Source organism: Sarcophilus harrisii, chromosome 3 (genome assembly GCF_902635505.1).
Source record: "Sarcophilus harrisii chromosome 3, mSarHar1.11, whole genome shotgun sequence".
NCBI lineage: Eukaryota > Metazoa > Chordata > Mammalia > Dasyuromorphia > Dasyuridae > Sarcophilus > Sarcophilus harrisii.
This window is the reverse complement of record NC_045428.1, coordinates 601,456,567-601,468,086: the sequence shown is the minus strand read 5'-3', so window position 1 is coordinate 601,468,086 and position 11,520 is coordinate 601,456,567.

Sequence of the window (11,520 nt, the reverse complement as noted above, 5' to 3'; positions counted from 1 at the left end):
TAAGAAGATTTCCTGGTTCTGCCTATTTCCTGCTCAGCATCAGTTCAGGTAAGTCTGGCCAATCCTCTCTGTATTTCATCCTGTTGGCCATTTCTTACAGAACAATAATTTCCATAACATTCATATACCAAATTTACCCAACCATTCTCCAATTGATGGCATCCATTCATTTTCCCAGCTTTGGCCACACTACAAAAGGGCTGCCACAAAACATTTTGGCACATAGTCCCTTTCCCTTTTTTAGATTCTTTGGGGTATAAGCCCAGTAGGAACCTGTTGGATCAAAGGGGTATGACAGTTTGATAACTTTTGGGCATAGTTCCAAATTTTCCCCAGAATGGCTGGATGTATTCACAACCCCACCAACAATGTATCAGTGTCCCTGTTTTCCCACATCCCCTCCAACATTCTGCATTATCTTTCCCTGTCATTCTGGCCAATCTGACAGGTGTATAGTGGTATCTCACAGTTGTCTTAATTTGCATTTCTCTGTTCAATAGTGTTAATCCTCTATTTTCTTATTAGGAGTGAGGAAAAATTATTATGATCTTCATAATTATCAAGATGATGTGTGCTTTATGGGACTACCTGCCATAGAGGGGAGGGAGTGGAGGGAAGGAGGGGGAGAATTGCTATGTGAGGGAGCCAAAATGGCGGAGAAGGCATATGTGACTTTCTAAGCGCCTCTCATTCCCCTCATAACCAACTGTTTTATCCAGCCCGTTCTCACCGGGCTTAAATTAAGGAAGACGAAGCACTCCAACCACCAGCTGGAAGTCCTTCTAAAGATCGCCAGGAAAGGTTTCCTCCGAGGGGCCAGGAACGACTAGCACAGGGGGAGAACTAGTTCCGGAGCAGACCAGGGGTGGGGGTGACTTGGTTTAGGAGAAGTTATAAGCAGTAAACTGGCAGAGAAGCACCCAGGAAAAAAACAGTTCAAAAACAAGGGGGGCCAACACAGGGGTCACATAAATTCATTGCCTCAAATTCCAAGGATGATTGGCCTGGAAATGTGAATGTTCTGAAAGGCAAAAGAATTAAATCAAGAATAAACTACCCAGCTAAGCTGGAGATTTTTTTTCCATGGAAGAAGATGGACATTTAATGAAAAGAGGAATTCCATCTGTTTCTAAAGAAAAAAACAGACAAACAAAAAATTTGATCTCCAACAACAGGACTCAAGACAAGTAGAAAAAGGTAAAAGGAACTCTTGAGAACTGTATGTCTGTTATGCATATACATAAAAACCACATGTATAATTTGATTTTACTGATATAGCATAAAAAAGGGAAATAGAAATGGAAAGGGGATAGTATCACAAAAAGGGAAAAGTGGAGATAAAAGGAGGAAACTACATGTGATGATGAGGCAAAGAAAACCTATCATATGTGAGGGAACTTAGAGAGGGGGAGGAACATTGTGCGAATCTTACTCTCATCAGAGTGGGCTCAAAGAGGAAATAACTGACACATTTGTTTTACAGAGAATCTTCTCTCACCTCATTAAAAAGTGGGAGAGGAAAAGGGAAAAGGAAAAAGAGTAATAAGGGAAGGGTACAAGAAAGGGGAAGGGATTCAAAGGAAGGAGGGAGGGTTACTAAAGAGGGAGAGCTGGGTAACGCAAGTGGGACCATTAAGTTTAATACTAAGGAAGGGGGTAATGGGAAAAAGAAAAAGAAACCCATAATCTGGGGATATTAGGATGGCAGGAAATACAGAATTAGTAATTTTAACTGTAAATGTGAATGGGATGAACTCCCCCATAAAGAGGAGACAGATAGCCTTCAAAAGTCAGAACCCTACAATATGTTGTTTATGGGAAGGAGGGGAAAAGTTGAAACAGAAGTTTTTGCAAGGGTCAATGTTGAAAAATTACCTATGCACAGGCTTTGTATATAAAAAATTTTTTAAGATGAATGTGTAATGAATATGAGAATAAATTTGATTTCTCAGAGCTGCCTCTTCTGGCCTGGGAGGCAGTCCTACAAGGCAGCTTGAAATGATCAAGTAATTCTTGGGAACATCCTCCTGCATAGATGAGGTTAAGTGATTCACATATTGTAGAATTTCTTCCCATCACAGAACTCTAGTCCCATCCCCCACAGAATAATTTATGTTTACACAATATTAATAACTAAGTAGGGTTTTTTTTTCAAGTTTATGACCTTCAACAAAAATGGAACACTCTTATTCCTTGTCATTTTTGGCTGTGTCATATTTGTTCTGTGAGCTAGATTTTGTTACCCAGAAATATTTAAAATGCAACCAGAAAAAAAAAAAACCCTCTATTGCTGTAGTTAAAATGTTGAGAAAATTTCTGTAAAATCCCTAACTTTTTTCTGTGGACGTCAGCTCTGGCCCAGCTAGGGGCTACACAACAAATTAGCCAATTAAAATTAAAATAACATCTTCACAGATTCTCAAAAGTTTTAATCGCAAAACATCTTAGAAAATTCTCAAAATTTTGAAAGCAATGATCAAGAAATTTAGCAATTAGTCATTTTAAGATTGCAAGAAAAATTCCTGAAACACTGGGGATAATTACAGGAATTTACTCCATTCTGAAAGAAAAGGAAAGGAAAAAAACTAGGTAAATGGCTGTCCCAACCCGCAAGACAAGAGCATGGACCCTGAAGGAAAAGAGAAAAGGCAAGGGACAGGAGACAGGAAGAATGGAGACAAGACAGGCTTTCTGATCAAGTCTTGTTTATGGTGGGCAAAAGTACAAGCATTTATAGCAAGAGGAAAGGAAGTAGAGGTCATGCAAACTCAGTACAGAGGAGCCCTAGACAAAGGATTAGTTTCCCACCAAAGACGAGTTGACTGGGAGTCTTTGGTGATGTAGGAAGCTCAAGGATGTGATTAGAACGGCGCCTAGAAGTCTGCCTATCCAAGGTTAGAGTGGTCTTAGGAATGTGGCCTTCCCCTGTAGATTAGTGTTGGCTCCCCACAAATAGCAACTTTTGCTAATCTTTCTTTGACTTCTTTCTTGCCTGGAATCACCTTTTAATCCATTGGGATGAAAGGTGGACCCTGGTAAGGATTGCTTACAAGACTGATTTCTTACCAGATCTATTTGCTAATTTCTTTCATCTCAGATCAGATTAAGAAAAGAGAATGCTAAAGTAGTGAAGGGAAAGCAGCAACAGCCATGGGCTTGCCCAGACACCTCCCCAACCCAGCATGGGGGAATGAGGATGGAGTCAGGGTCAGGCTCCATGGTCAGCATTCCCTGAGCCCTGGCACCTGAAACTACCATCAAAGGGATATCCTGGCACCAGTCACCTCCAGCCTTCAACAGCTTCTGGACAGGAATTGCTTGGGAAGAGTACGGGTGCCCCTGACAGCCCCATGGCAGCTTGAAGGGAAAAAGCCACTCAGGCTCTGTTTTCAGTAAACCCACTATTCTTTGATTCTGTTACAGAAATGGATTAGCTAAGTAAGTTATGGCAAATTATTCTCTCTCTGCCCAGTTTTCTGATGTGTAAAGATAACTAATAATGACTGCTGCTGTGAAGATCAGAACATGTTATATGAATGTTAACTGCTTTGTTGGATAAAGTTGCTTCATATTTGTTAACTTTATAGGTTTTTAGATGTGACCAACATGCACGGCCAGGTTTGAGATTAATAACTTCTGGGTGTGTGTAACGTAAATTAAGCAAATTCAACTAAATTAGGGCCTCACTAGGCCAAAAACCCAAACCAAAAAACAAACCAAAAAACCAACCCAGACTACTTTTGTGTTATCTTCACAGATAACACAGAGAAGTCAGGCTTCTCAGGGCCCAGTCACAAAACAATTCACATCTTAACTCTTTCCTGGCTTACAAAAGAGATAAATGATTTATTTGTGTGAATTGGAAGACACCCAAAGTGCAATTCAGTTTGTCTAGAACATTTTAATTGAAATTTAGAAAATCTCGTAAACTAAAGTTAATTAAATTTTAAAATCTATTCTATTTCAAAAAACTAATAATTTTTATCTTGCTTTCTTCCTATAACAAAAAGAAATTATTTACTGGAATGGAAATCCTCCCTGAGACTTTCCTGGCTCTACACTTTGGAAACATAATAGATTTGTTAACTAACCTTGCTAATACGATTTTATATTATTTTGAAAATGTAATTTAGGGAATTAGATATTTTCACTGTCACTAGACAATTAAGAAAAAGATACAACTAAAACTATTTGGTTATTACTTGGGAAAAACCTAAAATTGCCAAGTTACTTGGAGCTATTATCACCTCAGTCAATCTGAGAATTACTATATATAGTACAACCCTTAAGAACACTAAGAATGGTAGGGGTTGGTTACAAACAGCTCAGCCCCTTCCCTTGGGCCTCTGTCAACTAGCCTTAATTTGTAAACTTGCCTGTGTTCTTAAGCTTCAGGATAAGCAAGCTTATCGGCCTTGGGAGATGAGTCTGTTTAGGAGATATAATAATATATATAACAAGGAAAGGTTCTATTAAAAAATCTGTGAGTTCCTTTAATGATTAATCCTTTACACCAGGATGAGTTTTAACACACAAAACAAGTTAAACAATGTCCTATGTGTCTGAGTTTTGATAAACTTTTAAAAAAATACTTTATCTAGTCCTAAACTGCAATTAATAGAATTTGCTATTAGTGATAAAATCTCTTGGGACTGTAACTGACATTCTTTTGAGTTTTGAATTTGACTGCTTAATCATTAAGTCAATAACCCACCACTTGAGAGAATTATCATAAGCTACTCAAAGAAATGTGACCCTGAACAGGTAGAGGTCTGTAGCTGGACAAGAGTTGGGAGTTTCTGCTTAAGGTGGGATCCTTCAGACTCAGTTCCCCAGTGTCTCTTGGAATAAGAGCCTACCTGATTATCCTGAGTCTGATAAGGTAAAACTACTATAATTGTACAAAACCAAATATTATCAAACTGAACTAAGGATGCTTTATTCTGTCATGTGTGTGCTCTCATGCTGAAGCCTGAAGCAGCAGTTCTGAGGGTATTAGCATGTGTTATGGGCCAGAACTCTGAACTTCAAATAAAGGATTCTTCTAAGGTACTAAGTCAATGGAATTGATAGACAATAGTCTATCAATTAATCTAATTTATCAATAATCTAATTTATCAATTAATCTAATTTATCAATAATCTAATTTATCAAATATAATATATAATATATAATATAATATAATTTATCAAAAATAATTTATCAATAATCTAATTTAGCCTGGTTCAGTATGATTGGCTTAAACCTACAAGGACATGTTATGGGCCAGAACTTGAAACAAGGTACTAAGTGGAACTGAGGAGACAGTGGTTAAATCTACTTGATTTAAGCAATGATTTAATCCTACAACAAATAATGGTTTCCTAGTGATATAATGATTGGTGTATACTCAGCGTGGAACATATAAGCAAGAAACTCTCAGGACCGGAAAGGACAAGCGCACTAGAAGCTCTCAAGGCTGAGACAGATTCATTTCATCATCCACCTTTGTGGTGGCTGGAGGCTGAAGCACAAATCTTTGGATTCAGAGAGATTCAGAGGGCAGAGAAGGAGTCGGGAGCTCAACCTCCCAGAACCAAGGAAAGAGATAGGCCTCTTAGAAAACTAGCTAAGACCCAAATGAAGTAGACAAGATGTTGATGAAGACAACAAAGAATTTGGATTTTAACATCTGGCTGCACTTGTGGTGGTTACTGAACTGAAACAAAGGCTGCCTCCAGAGACCCCAAGAAAACCCAACAAGAGAATGATACATTTATGACAGAAGATTACAATCATCCCCCTGCATTTTCCTTGTATAACAAATAATTTCTATGTTGGAGCAAATGATCAACACAGCCATGAACACAGCTGAATTATATAATATCTTGTTTTCAGTCTGAAAGCATGCAGTCAATATATACTACCAATTGATATGATTGTAAGACCTGTTATTTCATTGTTTATTTGAAACTAAAATTGAAATACCTTTAACATTTTGTATGTACTGTGTATCCTATGATACAAATATATATCATTCCATGAAAAGTTGCTGGCCAATCTGCACTAGGCTCTTATATTGTACAGCACTCCATGTGGACTTGTCTTTCTTTCTCAGATTATCCTAACCTCTATCTGTTAGATTTGATTTTTATCCTAAAATTTGGTCAGTTACAGCTTCACTGGCCAGCTTCAAGGAACTCAGCCAAACTTTGGATATTTCAATCAGTTCTAGCTTTCTCCCTTACATAGAAAACAGGGACCTTGCAGGTGAATCAGTTCTATGCCCATTCTCAGCAGGAAGCAGCTTCAGAAGATGAGATCATCGCCCCTGCTCCCAGAGGACTTTGGACCTCATAGATTTGGGGGGAACTAGAACTGATTGGTGAATGAATAGACTCCAAATTATCCAGAATCTGGATGGTTCCTTTGTCACAATGTATTTGGGACTTGGAATAGCACAAATTTTCACAATCAGATATGGATTCCATTAGGTTTTCAAGACTCTCAATAATATAGTGTACAGAGTGTTTTAAAATATCCACAGATATTTCTAACTAAAGATATTGTTTTAAGGAATGGCATTAGAATCCAAAGCAGGAATGTTCTAGGAGGACATAGTGTAAAATGTTACAATTGTGTTTCATTTGAATGTCTTATTTCTATCTCAATGTCTTCTGTTTCTTTACCTATGGTATGGTGTTCTCTTCTTTTCTAAAATATGATGGTTCTCTGGGAGCAGGTTTCTTGGAGAGGTTTTCTGGAGGCAGCCTTAGTTTCAGTTCTAAGTAACAATCACCTCAAATGCAGTCAGGGATTAAAGTACAATCCTTTATTGTCTCTCCCAAAATAGCCAGGTAAGCTTAAGTTGGTTCCAAGAACTCTTGTTGCTAGTTCTTTGCCTCTGCCTTTGCCAGCCTCAGCCTCTCCTCTTCCAAATCCCCAGTTCCACCCGACTGCAGTCTCTAGCTTCTCAGTCTCCTCAACTGACTTCTCACTACTCAATCTGTTCAAGTCTCTTCAGAGAAGCTCTAAGAGCTTCTTGTATATGATCTCTTAAAGGTGTGAACCCAAAGGTTGACGCCTTCTCTGAGAAAGTGGGATTGTGGGAGGTATAAACTTGTGAATCTCATACTGAATCCTGAAATCTCCCAAACTTGTGAACTAATGTGTGAGCTAATGTGTGAACTCTCAAAGGTATAAAGATAAGCATTGTTTCTACCAATTCTAGTGACAACACCTTGTGAGGATTCTAGCACTATGATTCTTATTATTGAGCATCCATTCTATGGGATGAAACCTACTAAAATTAATCACCATTAATACAGATCAGCAGGTGAACAGGTTTGAGATAATATCAAAGGAAAATTAGAAAAGGCTGAATTGTTGGATGACTCATTGATGGAGTTCTTGCAACTACAGCAACTATTGCATCACTTGCTATTTCAGCTTCAGCTCCTAAAAGAATCTATTCAGACTGCCCAATTCGTTAATCAAAAAATGTATCATAAGTTCTTAAAGAACAAATTAATATAGATAATGAGTGTAAAACAAAGATCAAAGTTATTGGAACAATCATTAATATACTTAAAGGATCATGTAAACAATTTGGAAATTCAGTCACAAGTAACTTGTGAATGTAGATTCACTGATGTATATGTAACTCTCTAGATAGGATCACAATACCACCGATGTGACATGGCTTCAAATAAGGAACAGAATAAATGGAGCTATATGTAATTCCAACTTTAGTTCAACCTCAATCTGAATTAGTTGCCTTGGCAGAAAGCATAGAAAAAAATAGTGTTGCTGAATTAATATACTGATAGCACAGCAAACTAAAGATTTGAATGATTAAAAAAGATAAATCTAGTAAGGAATCTGACTTTTGCATTTTGTCCTCTAGCATGTGTTATTCTTATACTCGTTGGCTTAGTCCCTTGTACTTTGCAGGATGACTTAAAAAGGAAGGAGTTGTAGAGGGCCAATAAGTCCATGAACTACAGGAGACTGGTCCAGATATTACTTGAGACCTGCTCTATATTGCAACTAGCCCATATTGGCTCACCATCTCTTCTAATACTCTTTGAAAGACATATTCAGGGCCAATTTAGGAGAATCCATGCAACAGGAACAAGGCATTTTGACTATACTGTTTTCTCCTTAACAATGAATTAAAGGCATAATTTAAGCAAATATATTAGGGTGATAATTTCTGCTATTTGCTTGAGTTTGAGGAAGTACGTTGGTATTGATAAAATATCACAACTATATACAATTTTGTTGATGTTAATAAACATCACAACTAGGCTATTTACAATTCTGTGTTGATAAGTATCTGGGTATAGGTAGTTAAGGTGGATATTGAAATGTCCAAGTATGGATTGTCCATTAATCCTGGGAGGTATATGATGTCACCTGAAGATAGCTAGACTATTGTAACATTAGCCTAAAAGCATAATAAGCCTGGAACGCAGATTCATAAATAGAGATGGCAAAGCACATCTTCCACCTGGCTTTGGATATTCATTCACACTCTCAGTTATTAACCAGAGTTGGACTCTTAACACTCCTCTGTGTATAAGTCTGGTAAACTTTTAAAAATAATGTATCTAGCCCTAAGCTACGATTAGAATTTGCTACTGGAGATAAAATCTCTTGAGACTGTAACTGATATTCTTTTGAGTGCTGAATTTGACTGGCTGATGATTAAGTCAGTAACCCAGCAATGGAGAGAAAATACCCTAAGTTAGTCAGAGAAATACCTTCCTGGAGTGTCACAGGTGAACTCTGATTATGGAATTTCCAAGTTCCTTTATTGATCTGAGAGCCAGGGTTTAATTGCTCTTTCTGCTAGTGTTGCAGTAACACCAGTTGTTTCTCAGTTACATGAAACATATGCCGTTGTTATGTTGTAGCCAGACATTAATATTAAACAGTAACTCCATATGGTAATCTGTGCACCACAAAATCCCAAATTGTCTACTTTCTGGGGCCTTGTTGCTGTTCCAGATAATCGTCGCCAAAGTTATATTGAATTTCGGTCACACGTGCTTTCCTGATGCTTACATGGTCACACAGGCGACTCCCAGCTCTATTCCGTCAATGTGCTAGAAGCAGTTGCTTGATCTAAAAGGTCAACATGTCCCATCCTCTGCCTTGGCTGCGGAGAAGTAGTCAGCCTGCCGCACATCAGTCCTCAGCTGCACAGAGTGTGTCAAACCTTCAGGGCTTATTAGGAGCTCTGCTTTCTGCTAACCCAATGCATATTCTAGGGAATTAGGTCTTTCCCCTTTACTAGAAAATTAAGAGGAAACTACAACTAAGGCGATCTGGCTATTGGGAACATTCTAAAGCTGTTAACTAAGATTTGTGGAGTTATCGTCATGGTAAACCTGAAACTGGTCATTACTGTGTGTGAAGCACAAGGGAGGAGGTGAAAGAAGCCTCATCAACTAACCTTCAAGAATGAAGGAGTGCCCCTATATTTTTGTCCACCTGCATTTTGGATTTCCTTCACAGGCTAATTGCACAATATTTCAGAGTCCAATTCTTTTTGTACAGAAAAATAACTGTTTGGGCATGTATACTTATTTTATATTTAATTTATAATTTAACATATTTAACATGTATTGGTCAACTTGCCATCTGGTGGGGGGGAAGGAAGGAGGGGGAAAATTGGAACAAAAAATTTGGTAATTGTTAATGCTGTAAAATTAATCATGCATATAACTTGTAAATAAAAAGCTATAATTATTAAAAAAAAAAAAAAAAAAAAAAGAATGAGGGAGTGCAGCACACTTTTCCCGCTTCACAGACCAGCAAAGCACTAAGAACAGCAGGGGTGGGCAACAGCAAGCTCAGCCCCCTGCCTGGGTCTCTGTGGACTCCCCTTCATTTGTGAGCTTGCCAGTTTTCTAGGAACCATCAGGGTAAGCAGGGTCATCAGCCCTGGGAACTGAGCCTGTTTAGGATTTATAATTTCTAAACAAGGAACATGTTCACTAAGAATCTCTAAGCTGGTTTTGATGAGGTTTAGATTTGGGGAAGCTAAATGAAATTAGGGTTTCTGGTAGTCAGGGAGTTAAATAAGGTCTAGTGGCAGGTTTGGGTGCAGAGAATCAAATGGAAGGTTTGGTCCCCCTGCAACCCCTCAGGATTTGGCACAAGGGTAAGGAGTTTTGGGGAACTCCCTTCTGGTGGTGCAGAGGCTCCCTGTAAAGGAATTCACAGACTAGAAAACCTAGATTGATAAAAGAGGATTGTTATGGGGATTGGAAGTCAGGTTAAAGTCTAGTTAAGGAAATAGATGAGGATAAAGGTGAGGTGCTCACCCTCCCATTCTGCCATGGAAAGTTGGCTTCTTATCTGCCAGGGATCCTCCTCCAGCACCAGTGTTTACCCCCAACCTGGCTTAGGCCGGCTGCCAGAAAGGTTTTGCCATATGTGGCCACGAGGGGGGGACCCCAGCAAAGGGAGGCCAGGGGTTTGGGAGCTGGGGAGCTCCCAGGGAGAGGGCCTGAACTGCAGCCCAAAGCACTGCCTGAGGCAAGCAGGGAGAAGGACTGACTCCTTAAATGGGCCTTTTCTTCTTGAGTGGGGCTTTGGGGCCTTCTCCACTTCTTTGCATAGACAAGATTATCCTGGGCCCAGATCCTGTGGCCAATCAGATGGCCAGGTTGTGATGGCCACCTCTGAGCTTGTTTTTCCCCCATAAAAGAACCTACTTGTCACCACTTCTCCCAGGGCTCATCAGAAAGTGGTCCTATTATGTGTGGCACAAACCCTCTAGGCTCCTCCCCTGCCTTAGGCATCCTCCCCCTTGACTTCCTCCCTGTTAATGGCTAAAGTCCCTTTGGGAAATGAGTCTCCTCCCAGCAGTGTCACAAAATCTCTGCCTCTTGCTTTGAAAAAAAGTCTAAGGCTACAATTCTTTTGAGGCACCTTGCAAAGCTAGCCCTAAGCCCCAGTCAGTTTGGGGGTCCAATCACACAGCTCAGCAGCCACAGTGGGTGCTAGAGATTCCTGGAGCCACAGGTAAGAATTGGCTCACTAGTGAACCCCAAAGGTAGATGAGCAGCCCTCACCCTGGAGGAGCAGGTTCTCCCTAAGCATCCCATACACTCCAAAAGGAGGAATCCTGTCCTAAGACCTGATCCTCCAGGCTGGGGCAAGCAGAGAGTCCCAAGCCTCCCATCCACAGAAGGCAGAGGCCTGGGCAGTCCCGAGGATGGGCTGGAGCCAATAAGGTTCTTGGGGAAACTCCAGAACAGATCCTCCCCCGGATCATAAGGCAGTAGCTCCCCCCCAACAGCCCCTTTTTTGAAGGTTTAGTTTTAACCCCTTTGTGACCAGCACCTAAGAAGTCTCTGCTGGGCTAGGGATTGAGTTCAGTCTCAGAGAGCCAGGGCTGGGGGCAGGGTTCAGGCTGAGGACAGGATCTGGTCCCCAGGGTCAGATTCATAGACCCCTGGGGAGTCCAACACCTGCCAATTGGGAGGGGCGGGGGGTCTGTGAGGCCGACACCTCATGCTTCCCTAT